This window comes from Sander lucioperca, chromosome 1 (genome assembly GCF_008315115.2).
Source record: "Sander lucioperca isolate FBNREF2018 chromosome 1, SLUC_FBN_1.2, whole genome shotgun sequence".
NCBI lineage: Eukaryota > Metazoa > Chordata > Actinopteri > Perciformes > Percidae > Sander > Sander lucioperca.
In genome coordinates, this window is record NC_050173.1 from 25,357,323 (window position 1) to 25,380,008 (window position 22,686).

Consider the following 22,686-nt stretch of genomic DNA (forward strand, 5'->3'; position numbering starts at 1 on the left):
TACTATTTTGGTAGTTAGTATACCAGAAACTGGAAAGGATACAAGACATGAGGTCAATCCGGCTGTGACTGACATTTAAAAATTTGGAAATTTGACAAAGAGGTTTCTCAAAAGATTTTATTCTTTGTGTTTTGAATTTTGCACCACTGAACACAATTTGTTAAAATAGTTTTTAGTGAATAGTTGAGTTAAAGCAATTAATTGATTAGGCCGTTGACATATAATGAAGCAACTAATAAGACAATTTATTTATCGTTCAAGTCCTTTTTCAAGCAAAAACGCAGAAAAACTGATATTTCTAGCTTCTCAAATGTGAGAATTTGCTGCTTTCCTTTGTCCTGTACTGTGGTAAATTGAATATCTTTGGGCTTTGGACTGTTGGTTGGACAAAACAAAACATATGAGGGTGTCACTTTTGGCAGTTTTCACTATTTTCTGATGTTTTTTAAATCAGCTGATTATTCAACTAATCTAGAAAATAATCGGCAGGCTAATCAATAATGAAAATAATCGTTAGTCCTGTGGACTGCATTGCAAGACAACAGTGTAAATCAATTTAGTATGCATATTGACATTGATGTGCTTAATTTTATCACCTTTGTCACCGCAGTACGAACTGAAAACAGAGTGCTTAACAAGTGCTTAAAACAGTTGGCACATTTCTAACTACTATTTTACTCAAATGCAGCTGGTTAGACAAACTTAAACAATCTAGGACAATAAGTTTCTCTTTTATACGAGTAAAAGCAATACACTGTGATCTTTTTACTCAATTAGTTTGAAGTTTGCATCCATCAACAGTGAATATAAAGTTACTAGTTGATTCCAACAGATGTCACTAGTACAGCTGAAACAGTCATACTAAGGAGAAAGACATGCAAACCAGCTGTAACAACTGAATCTGCGATGGCTCTGCTGTTGCAAATGTTTTACAGTTTAATTTATATTATGCAATATATCGATATTCATTTTTGGGTGTTCCTCGAGACATATATACAGTGCACCTGCGGTTGTCAACACTTGTCGCAACAATTCACAGCCTACACTGAGGTATTGCCTGCTCAAACATGGAGCCTAGAGTCATTTAATCAGATCATACAATAAGCACTACATTAATAACAGAGATGTGGACTTGAGACTTGGACTCGAGTGGACTTGAGTTTTGATGACTTGCGACTTGACAAAAAAATGACTTGAGACTCAACTTGGACTGCTAAGTTAATGACTCGAGACTTGACTTGAGGCATAATGACTTGCGTGTATTCATAAGTTTGAATGTTAGCTGTTATATAGCCTATAAAATAATATAATTGTATGATGTCACGTTTCTCTCAGGTACACTATGTAGCATCAGCAGCGCAAACTGTAAATCATGATTGGACGACTCAAAAAGCTCCCCTGTATGTGATTGTAATGATTGGACATTTATGGAGTCAAACTCCTTGCTATGGTAACACATAACATCAAAGACCTCTGATAAAACCTCATTAGTCGGACCAGATCACCACAATGGCTGCGTCTTTGCCACGAGTAATCACTTTTGAATTTAAAAATTTCCCGCAAGGAAAAAGCAAACTGCTGAATGCAAGACCTGCTCGTCAAATATTTCAGACAGCCAACTACAACCTCAAACTTTGTTTGTCATGCGAAGACTCATTCTGATCAGTAAGTGCCTACCACGAGGTCTGATGTTATCTCACATTAGCCTGATACAATCTGTTCACTCACAACTAACGTTAGCTAACTAATGTTAGCCTGATATGCAAATATCAGAACTGAAGTGACTGGTTCACGTTGCCTTAAATAAGTACTCGACTTGACTTGACATAACCTGTGACTTGACTTGACTTGCCCCCCAAAAAATAACTCGAGACTTGCTTAAGACTTGGACCAAATGACTTGAGACTTACTTGGGACTTGAGCAAACATGACTTGGTCACAACACTGACGAATAATATTGATTATTAACTAACAAAATGTGGAATTTAATTATTAGCAGAAACACTGCTTTTATTTGTGCTATGGATTATCCAGAAGACCAACGTCTCCAGCACTGTCCTGATTTTGTCAAATGATTTAAAGATCTCAGCATGAATCAATTGTAGGACTGAGCAAACGAGAACTCAGGTTTTCATCCAATCTATGTAGGTAGGTTTTTTTGTAGAAATAAGATACAGTATAAATATTCAAGAATCTATTTAAAAGTTAAAAGTTCAGATGTCTTTGTCTATTGAAGAAACAGAAATGGTTGTTAGCTGGATGCTGCCAATCCTGTGAGACCTCAACTTTAACAGACTGTAGCTGACTTCTGACACGCGACATGGAAAGACCGCTGCTTCATCTCTTTGTCTTTTTCTTTATCTATCTCTCTATTGCTCCCTACATACCCCCAAATCTCTCCATCCACACTCTCTTTTCTCTTTGTCACTTCCTCTCTCCCTCTCTGGTTCATCCATTCAAAGTTACAGCCACTGGAACAGGCTCTCCAGCAGCTGGAAACTCAAGATAGTTTAATCTAAACCTCAGGAAGCATGATGGGAACCAGATGCAGTAAAAGACGAAAGAAAGAAAACTGGCAGAGGGCACAATTTATTCAGCCAGCATGGGGACCTCCAAAGGGCACTGTGCAAAAGGGAAGAGAAATGTTAACAAGGCTGCTGGGACTTTACGGGAGGAAATAAGCATCGGCATGGCATTTTCACACTTACAGTTTGTTTGCTTTGGGTCTGAATCAGTTGAGTTTGTAAACTTGGAGCGATTTGCCCTCTGTCGGTTTGGTTTGGTTTCACACCTGGAAAAATCCAAGCGTACCAAAATGCGTCATTACAAACCACGCAATAACGTTCACTCCGCTTATTGGTCAGATGTGTCTGGGGCGAAAGCAATAAAGTAAATACTGGAAGAAGGTCCTGTGTTCTGGATAGGGCTGAACGATACATCGAATTTTCATCGTCATCGCGATATGAACTAGCGCGATGAACACATCGCAACAGACAGCCTGACACGATGAATAAGGGGAAACAGTTTACACACTGAGACGACGCAAAGCGTAATACGTCTCCATAGCAGCAGGCGGCGCTGCTCTGTATTGTTTCCATTAACAGTCTGATTATTTCACAGAAAATGAAAACCGGCAGCTGATTGGACGAACGCGTCACGTGGTTCTTTTTTCTCCGGAAATTCCAAGCCCCCAGGAAGAGCGCCGAGTCTAAAAGCCACCATGGGCTTAGCGGATAACGGTGGTACTGCACCCCATGGCCCAGAAAGACTTTTCACAAAGACTTTGCATGGCGAAAGAAACGTCTGTGTTTCAGCGGATAATTTGTTTCTGGGTATATCAACTTACCAGCCCGAACACTGAAAGGGTCCTTGTTTAAAACGTTACATTTTTTAACATTTTTAACATTCACTAAAAGCGAATCCAGAATTATTAAACTTGGCATGATGAACGTGCATAGTGGACGCGAGCAGAGCCGCGGGACTGCGCCCGCCCGCTCACATGACTGTTCTCCCTAGCTCATGTTGCTAGCTGCAATAATGGATATAGCTAATGGTTGTAATTCACCATGTGTTCTATTAATACGTCCATGGTATTATCTTATGAAGTCATGATACATCCCAGGGATGTATGTAGCTGCTGTAAAGCCTGTTAGCTACGTGGATGTAACGTCATTAGAGTTTCCCAAACTGGCGGGCTATCGGCTAGCTAGCTGGTTGCTAACATCAGGGGTAGCTAGCATGGCTGTATTAAGAGCTATACATAGCTAGCTATATGCCTACATAACGTTACTACAGACATAGTGATTACATCGCCTTGGTTCTCTCTTATGATACATCCGAGGGCTGTATGCTGTAAAGCTTGTAACGTGGATGAGAGCTGAAGCCATGGATGAGCTTTGTTCACGAAACTGCAGGCTAACAGCTAGCTAGCGCTAGTTAGTAGATAGCTAGCTAGTAGTTTACACATACATAATTATTAAATCTCCTTGGTTGTCTAGCTAAATACATCTATCGTTTATTTAGCTAAGCATGTAAACGATAGGGAACAACGAAAACACAGTGTTTAACGTTAGTGAATATTTTAGACAATGAAAACGTGAGTCATGAGTTCGCCACTTGTAAGAGACACGAACGCGCATGTTGCTATCGGTTGCTACGACAACGCAAACAAATTGTTGCTAGTGCGCATGCCCATCGTGAGCCAATTGTTAATTTCTTATAGTTATAATGACTCATTTATGTGTAATTTGTTCAATAAAAGCATGTCAAAAATTATCTATTTGATTTCTTTATTCAGTGGGAATAGGCTATTCAATGTTTAGGTTCGCAAAGAACCTATTAAAGCACTAAGACATGGGAACAGTATAGCTAACATTCACATTTGAATATTTATCGCAAGTCATATCGTCATCGCAATATTAAACAATGTTATCGCACATAGCAGCTTTTCCTCATATCGTGCAGCCCTAGTTCTGGACTAGTGCATATTTCTTGCATCTCCATGGTCAAACCAGCTCATTTCATTTAAATAATCAGACATTGTTTGGGAGCGTCTGCTCTTGTCCCAGAGACTTCACTTTGCTCTGATGGTGTCTGTCTCCAACTTTAGCGGCGGCTGGTTTGACCACGGAAATGCGAGTGACCGCGGCCTATTTCTGTGAGAGAAACATCGCGAGAAAGCACACCTGATCACAGGAGCCATAGCTCAGACTCGTGGAGTACACAGTTGGTGTGGTTCGAGGTCAGATCACGTTCTCACGTTCTCACCACACACAAACTGCTCCAGATCCATCCATCTTCTTCCGCTTATCCGGTAACGGGTCGCGGGGGTAGCAGCTCCAGCAGGGGACCCCAAACTTCCCTTTCCCGAGCCACATTAACCAGCTCCGACTGGGGGATCCCGAGGCGTTCCCAGGCCAGGTTGGAGATATAATCCCTCCACCTAGTCCTGGGTCTTCCCCGAGGCCTCCTCCCAGCTGGACGTGCCTGGAAAACCTCCCTAGGGAGGCGCCCAGGGGGCATCCTTACCAGATGCCCGAACCACCTCAACTGGCTCCTTTCGACGCGAAGGAGCAGCGGCTCTACTCCGAGCTCCTCACGGATGACTGAGCTTCTCACCCTATCTCTAAGGGAGACGCCAGCCACCCTCCTGAGGAAACCCATTTCGGCCGCTTGTACCCTGGATCTCGTTCTTTCGGTCATGACCCAGCCTTCATGACCATAGGTGAGGGTAGGAACGAAAACTGACCGGTAGATTGAGAGCTTTGCCTTCTGGCTCAGCTCTCTTTTCGTCACAACGGTGCGATAAATTGAGTGTAATACCGCACCCGCTGCGCCGATTCTCCGACCAATCTCCCGCTCCATTGTTCCCTCACTCGCGAACAAGACTCCAAGGTACTTGAACTCCTTCACTTGGGGTAAAGACTCATTCCCTACCTGGAGAAGGCACTCCATCGGTTTCCTGCTGAGAACCATGGCCTCAGATTTAGAGGTGCTGATCCTCATCCCAGCCGCTTCACACTCGGCTGCGAACCGATCCAGTGAGTGCTGAAGGTCACAGGCCGACGATGCCATCAGGACCACATCATCTGCAAAAAGCAGCGATGAGATCCCCAGCTCACCAAACTGCAACCCCTCTCCACCCCGACTACGCCTCGATATCCTGTCCATAAATACTACAAACAGGATTGGTGACAAAGCGCAGCCCTGGCGGAGGCCAACTCTCACCTGAAACGAGTCCGACTTACTGCCGAGAACCCGGACACAGCTCTCGCTTTGGTCGTACAGAGATTGGATGGCCCTGAGAAGGGACCCCCTCACCCCATACTCCCGCAGCACCTCCCACAGTGTCTCCCGGGGGACCCGGTCATACGCCTTCTCCAGATCCACAAAGCACATGTAGACCGGTTGGGCATACTCCCAGGCTCCCTCCAGGATCCTTGCGAGAGTAAAGATCTGGTCCGTTGTTCCACGACCAGGACGGAATCCGCATTGTTCCTCTTCAACCTGAGGTTCGACTATCGACCGAACCCTCCTTTCCAGCACCTTGGAGTAGACTTTACCGGGGAGGCTGAGAAGTGTGATACCCCTGTAATTGGCACACACCCTCTGGTCCCCCTTTTTGAAAAGGGGAACCACCACCCCGGTCTGCCACTCCTTAGGCACCGTCCCCTACTTCCACGCAATGTTGAAGAGGCGTGTCAACCAAGACAACCCCTCCACACCCAGAGCTTTAAGCATTTCTGGACGGATCTCATCAATCCCTGGGGCTTTGCCACTGTGGAGTTGTTTAACTACCTCAGCAACTTCCACCAGGGAAATTGACGACAATCCCCCATCATCCTCCAGCTCTGCCTCTACCATAGAGGGCGTATTAGTCGGATTTAGGAGTTCCTCAAAGTGCTCCTTCCACCGCCCTATTACCTCCTCAGTTGAGGTCAGCAGCGTCCCATCCTTACTGTACACAGCTTGGATGGTTCCCCGCTTCCCCCTCCTGAGGTGGCGAACGGTTTTCCAGAAGCACCTTGGTGCCGACCGAAAGTCCTTCTCCATGTCTTCTCCGAACTTCTCCCACACCCGCTGCTTTGCCTCTTTCACGGCAGAGGCTGCAGCCCTTCGGGCCCTTCGGTACCTTGCAACTGCCTCCGGAGTCCCCTGGGATAACATATCCCAGAAAGACTCCTTCTTCAGTCGGACGGCTTCCCTGACCACCGGTGTCCACCACGGTGTTCGTGGGTTGCCGCCCCTTGAGGCACCTAAGACCCTAAGACCACAGCTCCCCGCCGCAGCTTCAGCAATGGAAACTTTGAACACTGTTCACTCGGGTTCAATGCCCCCAGCCTCCACAGGGATGCACGAAAAGCTCCGCCGGAGGTGTGAGTTGAAAGTCTGTCGGACAGGGGCCTCCTCCAGACGTTCCCAGTTCACCCGCACTACCCGTTTGGGTTTACCAGGTCTGTCCAGAGTCTTCCCCCACCCTCTGACCCAACTCACCACCAGATGGTGATCAGTTGACAGCTCTGCCCCTCTCTTCACCCGAGTGTCCAAAACATACGGCCTCAGATCAGATGAAACGATTATAAAATCGATCATTGACCTTTGGCCTAGGGTGCTCTGGTACCAAGTACACTTATGAGCATCCCTATGTTCGAACATGGTGTTCGTTATAGACAATCCATGACTAGCACAGAAGTCCAACAACAAACAACCACTCTGGTTTAGATCAGGGAGGCCGTTCCTCCCAATCACGCCTCTCCATGTGTCTCCATCATTGCCCACGTGCGCGTTGAAGTCCCCCAACAGAACTATGGAGTCCCCTACTGGAGCCCCATACAGGACTCCATTCAAGGTCTCCAAGAAGGCCGAATACTCCGAGCTCTTGTTTGGTGCATACGCACAAACAACAGTCATAGTTTTCCCCCCCACAACCCGCAGGCGTAGGGAGGCGACCCTCTCGTCCACCGGGGTAAACTCCAACGTAGCGGCGCTCAGCCGGGGGCTTGTGAGTATCCCCACACCCGCCCGGCGCCTCACACCCTGGGCAACTCCGGAGAAGAAAAGAGTCCAACCCCTATCCAGGAGTATGGTTCCAGAACCGAGACTGTGCGAGACTCCACCTCCCGCACAAGTTCCGGTTCCTTCCCCCACAGAGAGGTGACGTTCCACGTCCCCAGAGCCAGCGTCTGCTGCCCGGGTCTGGTCCGTCGAGGCCCCTGACCTTCACTGCCACCCATGTGGCAGCGCACCCGACCCCAGTGGTTCCTCCCACAGGTGGTGGGCCCATGGGTTGGAGAGAGAGGTGCCACGTAGCTTTTTTGGGCTGTGCCCGGCCGGGCTCCGTGGCAAACCCGGCCACCAGGCGCTCGCTGACGGGCCCTCCATCTGGGCCTGGCTCCAGACGGGGGCCCCGGACTTCCTCCGGGCAGGGTCACATCATCTCTACCTCGTTTTTTCATAGGGTTTTTGAACCATTCTTTGTCTGGCCCCTCACCTGAGACCACTTTGCCTTGGGAGACCCTACCAGGAGCACAAAGCTCCAGACAACACAGCCCTCAGGTTCATAGGGACACACAAACCTCTCCACCACGATAAGGTGATGGTTCCCGGAGAAGCTCCAGAGTTTGATTGAAATCATACTGAGACCGCCTCATCAAAGGTCTTGGTACGCTTGTTTGGTCCCCTTTTGGTGCGTTCAAACCTGCCCAAACGAACCGTGCCAAGGGGGAAAACGAACTCAAATGAACAAAATGAGGCAGGTGTGAAAGCCCCCTTAGGCTTGTGCCGCATTCAGATCGTATATCAACGATTGAGATGAGATTTTAACTAACTTACTATCAGAACTAAGATGTTAGTTCCACCCAGCCTCCCTGGCTTCCCGGCTTCTGCCAGGGGATGGCTAACAGGAACTACATTAGGTCCGCAATGACTACTGGGGGCTAAGTTACAGCAGTTAACATTAACGATAGAGTTTTCCTGGTGTGTAGCCTCGCCTTCAACACGCCAAAAAAACATGTACAATTATCACTGTAGGATGCAGAGGAATAGCTAAACATTTCATTCAACATTCAAAGAGGGTTACAGTGCTCGTCAGCAGGTAAAAGCCAACCCCAGATTCACTCGTTTTGAAACAAGCTTTATCCGCTTAGCATTTCACCTCGCTGTATTTGTGTTTTTTCGGCGCTGTGTCTGCCATTTTTGTAGCTTCCTCTGAAGCACTCGGATGAGTGCTTACGATCTGGCACCTGGTAGCTACGTTTTTATAGAATTCGACGCCCAGAAATGTCCGAAACACAGAAAAAATAAGACAAAGCAGGCAGAGGGCAGGGTCTATGCCTTTAAGAGATGTTCGAAACAGAGTAAAATTTGGGGAAAGGACAGGTAAATAACTAACGCTCTCTGCACCTTCAGGAAATACCATCAAGCTGCCCTTGGGCAAGGCATTTTACATGAATCAATGTTATAGCACAATCCTGTTTCACAGGGTTCAAGACATTGCTTTTTTTGTATACTTTTTTCCTTGTTAAAGCTTTGGCAGTTGGACAAGACAGTATGAGGCACGAAAGGAACAACACCCTGCAAGATTTAATGAAACAGCTCTTGCAAATGGACGTACAAAAGTACAAGAGAGGCCTTTCACAAACAGTTAACTGAGGAATTGATGGATGGTGGAAAAAGTGGCTGATGGTAAAATCTGTGCTTTTTGTCACTTCAAATTTCCACTTACAACATTAAATACACTGGCTTTGTTTCTACAGATTGTTCCAATTTGTTTCATTGCTCTTGAAATACAAGATGCTTGCAAGCACGAATAGGCCTATTTGTATGTGAAGTTTGGTTAACACAAATATGTAAAAAGCTGTTATTGTTGAGCTTGTTACTATCAAAAAAGTCAAAAGCATGATGGTTTAATAACCATTTTCCATTATTTTTTTCAGATTATTCTAGTCTAAAATGTCTCTCTATTTTTTTTCTCTTGTATCAGTATATTGGGTGTTTGTGTATATTGGACAATTACATATTTGTACGACCTAATTTTTCCTTTCGTTTTTTTAATAAATGTATTTGACTGGAAGGTTAGGACAAAGCAGATATGTGACATTGATACAAGTGACAACAATGGATATGCCTTGATTGCTTTTAAAAGGAACAACAAAGGAAAATGGCAGTTTACCAATTCACCTGTAAACCTACTGAATGCAGCTGCAAATTTCATACAAAGTCATACGAAATGAAAAAGCAGCTTTAGCTTTGAGACCACACACTTGGATCCCTTGTGACATTTGTGCACTCTCTGTTTGAAGTGACAAAAGAAAGTGTGTGTATGTATGAGGTGGGTCCAGGCTGTAACAGATAAACTGGTCGATGATGGACGAGGAGGAAATGGGTGGATTTACACACTTCCTCTTTGCATCTCCCTTTTCCTCTCTGCTCTTCTCACCTTTCCTCTTACATCTCCTCTCACCTCTCCTCTTACATCTCCTCTCACCTCTTTGTGGTTTCTTCTCCTGACATTTTCTCTCTTCGCTTTATATTCTGCTCTGCTCTCCCCTCAACTGGGCACAGTCCAGTTAAAGCATAACAGAGAAATATTATCCCCTAATATTCAGAAGGTGAGGCACCCTGGTGAGATGAGTGGACCACCAAATGCTGGATTTCCATTGATATTTGTTTCAGTGGCAGGTTTCAGTTTCCATGGGTCCACATACTGTTTCATAGGGCTCTTCCACCCTGCCAAGAAAAATGTCTGGTGGTTAATAAACACCAGACACATGCTTGTAAATGCTGCCTGAAAGGTGCCAACTCCATTGGCTGCTTTGTCAGGACATCATTATTTTGTTAGTGACAAGCAAAAATGGTGCACTTCCAATTTGCCTGCTATATTGTCTCAATTTATCAATTTTTTACAATGATAACTGGCCATCACTGTCACACGTGTAGAAAATGTGTTGTGACATTTACAGCCAAGCTACATCATTAAAATGAATTGTTAAATGTCAACAACGGATGGGAGTTAGCTTGAAGATACACACTTTTAGTTTGAGCACTGGCTGATTTTTGCAGCAACTGTTACCAAGAGGATGATACAGGGATACAGCAGAAAGCTCCTGCAAGAGATTTAAACTCTTTGACTACAGCTATCGGCCATTGCGTCAAACATGCAGGGTTTTGTTGATTTGATGCCTCTATGCCTCATTCAATATTTATATATATAAAAGAAGACTGGCTCTAACTCCTGAACTGGGTCTGTTGAAGTAGATGATATTGTTATCTCTGGCCCAATTGGTTTTGTTAGACCCATACAATGTTGGAAGAGGCGGTGAAATGGTTTATATGAAAAATAAATAGACCGCTGGATAGAGCCCGCGCTGCTGGGGAAACCGCAAGGAATCGAATGAGCGGACAAAGATTATGAGAAAGACAGCTAAAGATACAAACAGATAGGAGGGAGAGGAAGAAAAGAATGACAATGAGAAAAAGATGGAGAATGATTAAGATGGAGAGGTAAAGGCCTCTCTACTAAAATAAAGTAGAAACTTTATTTATTTGTCACATACAATCATAGAGTACAATGTAGTGAAATTCAATCTCTGCATTTAACCCATCCTAAGCATTCGTTTTTTTCTATTGCTTTTTTCAATCATTCCTTTTACATTCTTCAGCAGGAGTCCTGGTCTCATTATCACCTGGTCATTTTGACCAACGTATTGTTTGTTTGTGTCTTCTACAGATTTGCAGTCAAGGTTTGCAGGACGATATGGCCGACAGCTCTCTGCCCAGACAATCCGGAACAGACTACACGCAGCCAATTTCCGGTCTCATAGGGCTGCCAGGAGTCCTGCCATAACGCAGCGGCCGTAATATGTTTTAAGGGGAAAGTACATTAAGACACAGTGGACGGCCACGGAAATATTAATAGGATTAAAAGACCGAAATAACCGACTTGGTAAAATTACGTCGGTTATAGGCTCTGAATTTCGGTTACGATTATTTTTCGATTAATCATCCAGCCCTACGTTAACTAGAGTTGGACCTTTAGCCTATCCACTCATAATAGCAAACATCCTGCCAGTGACTGGGATGTAATAAAACTCAACATGACATTTTACATACTTGTAACTTAACCCGTGCCTCAAAACAATAGGCTGTTTTCATAGATGTTCTTTGTCTTCTCAAAGTAAAACGACACCAGCTTTGTTCTACTTAATCCAAACCGGGATATTTCCAAAAAAACATTTAACCATCTGCAAAAGCGTCCAGTATTGTGTTTGAACAAATCGAGCGTAGTTCTTCTTCTAGGAATAAGTGGAGAATAAATTCAGATCACATGGCAGCGCTTCATCCTGTCATAGATTAATAACAGCCTGTTTTCCGAACGCTGATCCAGGAAGCTTTTAGAGACACTAGAGAACTATACTGCAATATCTCTACAGCTAAATTATCTATGTAGGTGCTTTAAGGTATGCAGGGTGAATACCATTTAAAATCATATTGTTGTATATAATGATATTTTTTACCTGCTTATTCCTTTTCAGGGTCACCAAAGGGGTTAAACGTACAATATGTAACTTTCTGCTGCTAGGGGTCTCTCAACCAAAACAATGGATTGTAAACACAGACGTTTGATGACGTTGGGAAGTTGCGTGGAATTATGGGAGTTTTTATTGCTAAACACTATCGTCGATTAGAATGCATCTGTTCATGGACGAGTTTAACCATTCAAGTTTATTCACGTTAAGTTTAGTAACGTTTATTCATGTCATGCTAATAAAATAGCTGCAGTTTCCCCAACATAATTACGTTTTTCTTGATTCAATCTGTATTGGTTGCTAGCTGACCAGTTAGCTAGTGAGCCAGGGCTAACGTTAGCAGGTTTTAGCCAGCAGCTAAAACCACACTATCACAGTATATTTCACATGCCAATGTCACCTTTTGGATTTTACCGGGCAGACGGAGTTTGTTGTAACGCTAGCTAGCTACTCAACGAGGCTGAGAGATGGGTGTGGGTGGGGATTGCCGGGGGAATCTCCAGGACGGCGAGCATGTTCGATTGCCCTTGTCAGCAGCAGGAGAACATCTCCCAGCTGCCCGATCTCCCCCTTCACTTTTCTGTAATCTTAACTATTCGTTTTGGTGCTTAACCCACCTTTTGTCGGGTTAATTTAGCTAGCTAACTGTAAAGACAGCTAAACGCGAAGGGGGGAGAAATTCGGCAGGGAGGAGATTTTCGGTACAAATACCGGTAGCTAACATTATAGATGGCCGATGTTGTGACTAGGATGCCTGGGTATTCTCTGTTTCCCGACGCTTCTTTAAACTGCCGTTAGCGTCGTAAGCACCGGCTGGGGCTAACGGTAACTAGCTACTGCTACATGTCCCGGCTGTGTTGTCAGCTATCATCCCGAATGAAGTCTCTTTGTGCCGGGGGAGTGAGGCAGGCAGAGCGGGTGTGCTAGCTGGCTAAATTAGCATTAAATTAATCGTCTATCTATACAGCTAACGTTAACGTAACTAGTGAACTTATTTGTGGGTTAGCGCAGTGCTGCTTTTATCCATGGTCAAAACAATCATACTACTAATAACTTTATGAGCGTATTGAACGATGTTGTAACCCTATAATGTTATCCACCAAGCATTAGCTAGCATTAACGTTAGCTTGTCAACCAGCACATACATTGTAGTAACATTAAGCTGGATTAATATTGATATGTATCAATAAATAAGGTTTCTGCTGTATTACTGTGTTGCAAAGTGGCATGTAATTAATCACAAAATGATGCCTTTTGGCAGAAAAAGCCGTGTTCAAATATTCAACTGATGTTCTAACCCATCAATAACAATTTATTTAAAAAACAGTTGTTCAGGCACAGGTTTGACACATTCTGACCCAAACACATGCTGTGTTTTGTTTGTGTGCAGGTGTTTGCAAGGCCTCTTCCCTCATTGCATACCTAAAACTGATTATTAGAAACAAATATGAAACAATTAGGCTATTATTATTAAAGACAATATCTGATTACTGTAACACGTGGACAGGGAATTTCATTAAACTTGACCATCAATGAACTGTAACATCCCTACATGTTCCAACTAAACTTTTCTTTCCTTTGTTAAGACATTTCTGGTTCCTTAGTAAATCCGACGCTCAATACACACAAATTGTGAGTGCCAACTCAATGAAAGCCATAGCGCAGATTTGAGTTTATAATGCAATTCTTTTAGTAAATCTGGCCCTGTCTTCTTTTCTGTTGAAAACAATGAATGTATATAAGATCGGAGAAAAAGGGTTTGGTTCACTGGTTTGGTTTCGTCAACTGAAACTCAACTTTAGAGACATCATTGTGAGTTCTTGACTTTGAGCAGTGTCCTACATAAAGATTAAAATCACATCCATGACTACAACTATTTCCATCCCACTAATGCCAAGTTACAGCAACGCATGTCAAGTCATGTCTAAGGACTTTTTTCATCAGCCTCTGTAGTCTGCTTTTATTCCTACTGGTTGGCATCTGATTCTGTTGAATGTCAATTACACAGGCTTCAAATTATTGTGACAGGGAAGGTCTAGACAATGGTGCTATAACAGCAATGCCATATGTGTTATTTCAATCCTAATGGAAAACTAGATCTAGAATATCCATATCAAAAAACTTGTCATTTAGATATTTCAAATGTTGAAAACAAACAGTTCAGGTTTTATCATCAAGTGGATTAAAGTTCAAGTCTTACATGTAGAAGAAGCTCGAACTCAAAATCTTTCAGAGAGAAGGAAGGGGTTAAATATATTGATGCAATCTGCAAGAAAAGACAGCAGACTTTGCAAGGAATTAAACCAACAACCTCAGAGTTATGATCCGGTTTCCAGCTACTAGGCTGCTCCGCAGGCCAGATGTACACATCTTATTGTATTAAAGTTTTGATGTTATATAAAAGGAATCTTTCTCCATGTTTCTATCTAGGTTACTGTTCTAATTTTAATGACTGCCACATGTAAAAGGTTTCCATTTAGTTTTTTTAACAGGGAAATGCTGAAATATCCACGGACGCAATAATGCAGCAAATACCTTGAATAAATTGTGTTTGAGGATGAATTTGTTTGTTTATAAGTGTGGAGATGTATATATAATGTTAGGACTGATGCTTTTCTTTTAGACTTAGAGGTTATGTTTAGAGTAAGAACTGGATATCTATTGTGGCATTGCTGGTGAAGATGAGGTTCATGAATATCTAATATAATATGAATCACTAGAATAAAAGGATGTATACGTTATCATGCATGTGACATGATACTTAGTTTTAGTGTTTTTTCTGTCCCCATAAATGTAAAAGTAAAAACATCCCAGCTAATGTTAAACAGTGAGGAGCATCATTGTCCTTGACAAGTGTTGTGTATTTTGGGCTACTATCAGCTCCGGTGTTGAGATACACCTGACGGATTGTGGGTAACTTTAGCTTCCGTTGTTGATGTTAGCCATGCTGCTGTAAAGACACGCTGTCGGGCTATAAACGGTTAATATTTCGTCATAGTCAGCCAGTTATCACTGTTATATCTAGTAACATGAAACAGTGAAGAATATAACAAGGTTATTTGCAGCATTTAGTCATGTGCAGATAATTAGGTGTAATAGTATGGGCTCCTATCATATACATTTTAGATAATGAACACTCCAGGGGGGAAGATTCAAATGAGGGTTTGCAAATACTGCTATACGCACACACACGCACGCACGCGCACACACACACACACACACACACACACACACACACACACACACACACAACTGCATCCTTCAGCAACATTTGTATATAAACAAACATATAGTTAGAGCTGTGAGATAACAGCTGCAATTTAAACAGCATTGTCTTGTGTGGTGCTGCAGCAACTTTTATTTCTGCCTTCATTAACCTCACAGCATGTGTCAAGCGGACAAAGAGACAGAGGCAGGCAGGTAGAGAAACAGAGGCTTCCTCTCATCCCCCCCCCCCCCCTCAGCTGTCAGATTTCTGGTTCTCACATCTGTCATCATTATTTCATTATAAGAGAAACTCGAGAGACACACCGGCTGGTAAGGCAATTTACACAGAATACTGTGCAGTAACTGCTCACACCTATAAAAACAAAAGTGTGGACCTTATTACTCTGTCAAGACGTCACGGGAAACCAGGGGTAGAATGAAACGGATTATGGTGTTACAGAAATCTCATTAAAATAGTAATTCTTATCTCACTTTAATTGTTTACATATACAAGAGGAAAATAAGTGATTCTAGGTATAGTTGTTAAGTCTTACATTAGGTATTCCATTTTCCCTTGAACTTTCCTAAAATGTCAACATGAAACAAGGGTAATGCTTTTTTTGGCATAAAGACTTCTCAGTAATACATAAAAAGGTTACAAAAGAAATTGCCCAGAACCAACTTTGGCAACACTAGAATGAGAAAGTAAATTACCTCAGTTGTCGCGGGCATTTCTGGAGTTATGAGGGGAAACTTTTTTCTAAAGGTCATGTGTTCAAATCTGTGATCGAACCTTTGACACCTAACCACGTTGATCTATGAATGAAAAGGTAGATGGAAAAAACACCTTTTTTCAAACCAAAAGTTTAAAACTATCTACAGGAACAATACTTGCATACACACACACCGCAACTACAGTATATGACTACAAAAAATACAAACAATTAAATATTTTAATGTGCATTTTAAGATCATTCACAGCCATATTTTGGGCCTAGACTGCGCCAATATTAAGCCATGAAGATTTATTCTTTGCTCTGCCCAGGCATCACCCTGTTGCCCAAATCCTGAGGTATTACTGAATGTCTCAAGAAATGTCACCAACACAAAACCCCTTATTGCAACTGGCAGTTTTGGGGACTGTGATATTGAATTGCACCTGCTTTGACACAATCCATGTATGCGTATGAATTGTCTCACGGCTCAAAAATCCCTCTTCAACCTGTCCATGCAGGGAAGAAGGCGATTTATTGGGTGAGCGGAATGAGGGATCAGGGGATTCACCTGGATTCACCTAGTCAGCCAGGCTCATGGAAACAGCAGGTGCTCCTGATAGTTTTTTTCTGCATTTGGTGTATGGCTGTGTTCTTAAGAATTGCAGGATTTCTGGGCAGTGGAGCAGCATTACCTAACAGTTCCTCCAAGAGGGATGGCAAATCCCTGAACAGAGAGGGACACAAGAAACACAAGATGATCTTCCTAGCTGACCTACTGTAAGCCGATAAGGTGTGGGAGTGTGTGTGAGAGCCTCTTTTGGTGTGTGCATGTATGTATTGTGTGTATTAAAGTCCCTTGTCCTTCAATAATGCCATAAAGAAATGTCTGTATTTTTATGAGACTTGATGATTGTGTGCAAACGTGCCTACACTTTTTGTGCAGTGCAATTCTTCCTTCACATAATAACAAAAACAGAAAGTCTATAAATTCTTCTTTGTGCAGACATCTGGTCAAATACCAAACCACATCTTCACTGAAGGTTTCTGTATGTGTTCTTGCATTTTTATTCATTCTGTTCTTTATTCGTAAGTGCAGTCGTGTCACTGTGAGAGCATTGCCTATTGTGTGTGTGTGTGTGTGTGTGTGTGCCCCAATTGCTTCAACAGCCTGTAAATCAGGCTTTGATTTGCAGAACTAACTGGCCAGAGTTTCATACGCCACCAGGGGATTTACGACAAAGCATCATTGTCCAAGTGTTGTTATGCAACGCCTCTGTCCTGTGGAAACTTTGCTTTTTTACTTTTGACTTTTGCTTTATTTTCATCTTTACTTTAAAACTGACATCATCCTCAAGCATGCTGAGGGAGTGATATAACCTTTATATCTGTGGAAACCATTCAAAGCGTATTGTAGAATTAAAAAAAAAAATCTGTTGGCGTCACCTGGACAATGAAAAAGGTTTTCTATTTCTCCTGAGCTGCAAAAACTATCCATCTCGAGAGGTCATTCAGTGTAATGTTGAGTCTTCAAATCGTATTTCTCCAAAAGTAAGGGAGGCACAATCTGCCAGAGGGGTGAGGTAATCTTAACTAAAGCAAACTGGCAATTTTCAAGTGATTTTATCTTGATACCTCTGGAGTGATATTATCAAGATGCATTGGGAACCCGTGAAGTTATCTCACACGTTTTCACCTTTAGTCAAGGAAGACTTTAGTTTAAGATGGATGTTTTTTGCGGGGTGAAAAGTATACGTCTTCAGAGATTTTGAGGTTCTCTTTTGACAGCAGTGATAATTTAATATCCTCCCCTGTCCCTTCATTTCCAAACTATTAGTAACTCATCTGTATCGAAGCCTGGAAGCTGGACAGACTTCTGTCCAACTTATTTCTCTTCCAACAATCACAACGTATAGCCGTCCTCACAATGGCCTATTTTTCAGCTGCAGGTTTCCTCAGTATCAAGTATTTCGTTTGCTTTTATAATGTGGGAAAAGATTAAGGGACAAATGTTCCCTTGAACAATGTCTTGTTCTTCAAAATACACATGATTTTCATTTCATCTTTATCTAAGAAGGATTGTTCAATAAGAGTCTGAAAACAAGCTCTTTAGTGTTACCAGTTCCTACATTATGATACTGCAGCTCCACAGTACTCAATATTTTAACTTCCTTTTAGTGAGCTGCACTGTTTTGCATGCATGACTGTTACAGGTGTTATATTTTAAATCCGTCGCCATTGGTAATGTAGATTTGACCAATTTAACACTTTTTAACTTTTAGTTTTAACTGCTGTTGTCAAAGCAAAGATTTTATATGTAAGTGGGATACATAAAAAGAAATGAGGTGACTGCCACTTACAAGTTCCTTATCATACATCCAGAAAGGCATGGTATCCTTGGAGTTTCAACGCGGTTTCTGAATAAATAGACCTGCCACCACACAAGTGACCCATGCAAATTCAGTGAAAGATTTCAAAACATGAATATAAGCATGATTATTGGGTGCCCGGATAGCTCAGTTGGTAGCGCGGGCGCCCATATATAGAGGTTTACTCCTCGATGCAGCGGGTCTGGGTTCGACTCCGACCTACAGCCCTTTGCTGCATGTCATTCCCCCTCTCTCTCCCACCTTTCATTTCCTCAGCTGCCCTGTCAATAATGCCCAAATCTAAAAAATCTGGACACTCACAGGATTTTATTCTATTTCATGAAAATTGTAAGCTCTGGTAATTCCATTTTCAACTCCTGCCTTCCTTTTTTCTTTAGTACACAGAAACAAAATTTGCAAGCTCTAATCATTTTATCCAGGCTGGCAGAGTTACTGTAACGGACATATTGTTGATATAAGGTAGAGGGTAAAGTTGCACAGGGGTGGGGGTGCGTCTTCATAATACATGTGTGTGGCATAACATCTTTTATATTCTTCTTGGATGATCCGTTTTGTTACTACTTGACCCCTAGGCTTATTTTAGTCAACAGATTACTTGATTGATCGGTTTCCCTATTAATGTTCACTCCCAATCGTCAAGCCTCTTGCTAGTCTTCCATTATCAAATACAGGGTAACACCTGGAAATGCCTATACATGTAACCCCTGATGGTTTTACAATTCAGGTACATGAGAACATGACAGAATAACAACCTCCAATCCACCGATAGCATAAGTGGAAAAATAGAGTGATCCACCATCACTCTCTCTGTGTGTGTCTGTGTCCTATACAGAGATCTTTCCGTCTTGTCAGACCTGATGCTAAACTTCCATATAAGAGATGTACTATATAATTAGTTGGTCATTTTAAATTATGGAATGGAAACCTCTGCGTTAGTTTTGTTCTGACCTTGATGTTAAGAATTAGCCTCAATTCTTAAACCAGCATTGAATCAAATTGTAGAGTCAACCTCCAGCCAAGGCTTCTGTGTACAGTACATACAAATCGTTTTACCACATCATGTTCTGGAGAAGCAGTGCCAACAGTTTACTCCTACTGTAGTCCTTCGATTACATAATCAGAATTGAGAGGAAAAAAACACAGAAATTACCCAGAAAATGTTGTTAAACTATTAAAATTGCGTGTGTAACTTGTTCTTTTTTTTTGGATTTGTTCTGGTCTGCGCACTGCCAACTGTAGGCATGTTTAAACCTAAACCTTTGGGGGTGCGCGGGGCGCCTGTCATGGGCAGCTCCCTCACTCTGACATCTCTCCATTAGTGCATGTATAGGTTGTGGCATGTGTTTGTATTTCGGGCCTGTGCGTAATAACTAACAACAAAGTGAAAAAATATAATTTCCCCTTGCAGGATCAATAAAGTATGTCTTATTACTTATTACTTATACAGCCTTTTATTCTACTAGTTATGTGTTTGTCTGAAAAACAGTCAGTATCTGGTGTTATGGTTAGGGTTCATCCCTCTCTCTCTCTCGCTCTCTCTCTCTCTCTCTCTCTCTCTCTCTCTCTCTACCTGACTGCAGTTCGTCGTCGTAACCAACTTGAGTGGGCAAATGCTCAAATTTGATAGCGTCTGGCACTTTGGAGAGGTGTTCTCTTCACAGATGAACCCTAACCCTAACCCTAACACCAGATACTGACTGGTTTTCGGACCCCCCAATACAGTAAAACTGCACATTTTAGAGTGGCCTTTTATTGTGGCCAGCCTAAGGCACACCTGTGAGGTGGATGGATTATCTCGGCAAAGGAGAAGTGCTCACTAACAGATTTAGACAGATTTGTGAACACTATTTGAGAGAAATAGGCCTTTTGTGTACATAGAAAAAGTCTTAGATCTTTGAGTTCAGCTCATGAAAAATGGGGGCAAAAACAAAAGTGTTGTGTTTATAATTTTGTTCAGTATAATTCTGTCAGGTCCATTAAAGTCAAGAACACAGACAATAAAAATGCTTTAGGAAATTTTATTGAATAAAACTAATTAAATTTGGCGGTATGGCTCTGTTCAGAGGAGTCCCTTGACCTTTCATGAGCACCATGAAAGATCAGTGAATCAGGGGACAGCAGCAGCAGCATTAGGGGACGCTTTAACAGTTTAAGACTGGGAGAGCAAACTATTCCCCCATATGAACAGAGCAGCAACGATGACATAGAAGGCATACACGACAAGGTGGAGCTGGGGAGGAGGTGGGTAGCATAGATGTGAGCAGCAAGCAGTTAGGAGCAAACTAAAGCAGCTTTAAGTAGGGCGCCCTGTTTGAACGTAGCCATTTAGCAGCGAGGGGAGTAACCAGCTGATGCGCTGATGCAGATCAGCTGTTGCAGCTCAGCTGATGCAGCTCAGCTGATGCAGCTCAGCTGATGCGACCGTGTTGTTGGCCAATGGCGGTTAGCAGCGTCTTGACTACTTGGCCTGCCAGAACTGACGCTGACGCTCAATTATTGGATAACTGAACAGAGCTGTTAAATAGAGAAGGAACCAAATGGATTCCAGAAAGTAGGCCAATAGCTTTACTCTTTATTGTGGTTATGTAAGTGTTATAACCCTTATTTATGGGTGTTTGGGGTTTGTTTTGACGCTGAAGCACAGATGTACTGGTGTACATCCAGCGGTGAAATTTATGGGCCTAGTCTGTTTTGGTTCAGGAGGAGTGTCTGTTTGTGTGGGCACAGTTGTTTTCAACTGACAGGAGAGGTGAGATGTTGACAAGGACTCAATGTGTTTCTGATTATGTTCTGGCAGACTCCACTCATACCCAACTGGTTGCATGTTTGATTCCCCAACAAACACAAGTCTGCATTTAAAACACCGTGTATGCAGTGGTAGGTGCTCAAGATTACAGTGAGAGGTCAGTGCATACACTTTAAATTGATTGCTGACAGCTTAAAATGTTGGCAATAAAACAAAGTAGTCTTGCTGTTTTGTTTACTTCAAAATGCATCTAATGTTAGTTTCAATGTATACTATGGTATTTGAAAATAGCAATAGTGCCATTTTCATTGTAGTCAAGAGGGAAACAATGGGAATTGCAAGTATATTGTTTGCTGAAAGAAACAAATACCAAATAAAAAGATGAAGATGTGTGTAAGATTCCCATAAGTGACTAAATGCCAATACTTCTGTTCTACTATTTCTGTTGAGTCTAACAGCCATCACCACTGCAGCCCAAGCAGGACAGGTTTTCAGTTTAAAAAAAAGTAAATTTTATATGGAACATTTCTTTAAAAAAAAAAAAAGCCTCAATGAAGTGCAGCCACCGTTTTGTGGCAGGAGGCAAAATAACAGAACTTAATAAATTCAGCATTTAAAGGTTAGATTCTCACTCCATTCATTCACTTCATTACTTCATTAGCCAGTTATATCAAAGTAAAATCTGGGGAAGTTCTACATTTTCTGTCACAACCACCTGGGAGCTTTCCAGTGTAAACATAGTCTGACTATTGGACCTGTTCCATCAGACCATTTGGGAATAAAATGTCTCGGTTGCTTAGGGACTGGAAACTTCTGTTGATTTTTCTTCTTAACTCTGTCCAGGATGTGAATTGGTGACTTTCCAGCCACAAGCCTGATGCTTTAATTTCCAGACTTCTGGGTTTAAAGCACTTTATAGAATCAGTGATAGGCTTAGTCAAACCCCTAACTGACTCTGTAGTGTAACATCTGTGGTTTCATATCGCAATTAGAGGTTTTGTATGTATGTTGTATCAACTTGACTCTGCTCTGTTGGCCATAGTCAATAGCAGAAGACTGTGTTCATGCTGGAAAGCTCCCAGGGTGTACAATTGTATGTAACAGTATGAAACAGGTTGTTTCTGAAAAAGATGCAGACATGTTTCTGACATTTTTCAGGGAAAATAGCGGTTAAAATAAGTACTATTTTGGAGTAATAACAAATGGTGTCTTGCTTCAGTAATTCAAAATATTTTTGATTGGAACAGCCATTGTGCAATGTTTTTCAGTCAAAATATCTGTGTGGCAGAGAATCAGAAATCCACTCCTGGTACTCATGCTTTTGAGAAATGTTGACATGCTTATCACACTTGTATACTTTAACAGTGTCAATAACATCCAATCCAAAATGTTTTGATTTACTCCTAACAGCTCAGCAGCATCACACTTTATTGACTGTCGCCTCTTTCAAGTTTTGCAAGGGCTAATTTAAAACAACAGCATTCTTTGACGACAGCTTTCCACAACCACCATCAGCTTTAAATTGTACGAACAACTGGCTAACAAGATGAAAAAGCCAGACTTCATTTAATTGGGACTTTACATTGCATGCTTTCTTTTAAAAC

The 22,686-nt window shown here is 42.3% G+C and overlaps 1 protein-coding gene and 1 long non-coding RNA gene across 2 annotated transcripts in view; one reads left to right on the forward strand and one right to left on the reverse strand.

Annotated features, from left to right (window-relative positions):
* Positions 1-22,686, reverse strand: part of maea (macrophage erythroblast attacher, E3 ubiquitin ligase) — a 97,171-nt gene that overhangs the window by 53,954 nt on the left and 20,531 nt on the right. The window lies entirely within an intron of this gene.
* LOC116052261 lies at positions 4,285-20,076 on the forward strand. The gene is made up of 3 exons (XR_004105553.1): positions 4,285-4,296; positions 12,494-12,497; positions 19,964-20,076. It is a non-coding gene; the product is annotated as an uncharacterized LOC116052261 (long non-coding RNA).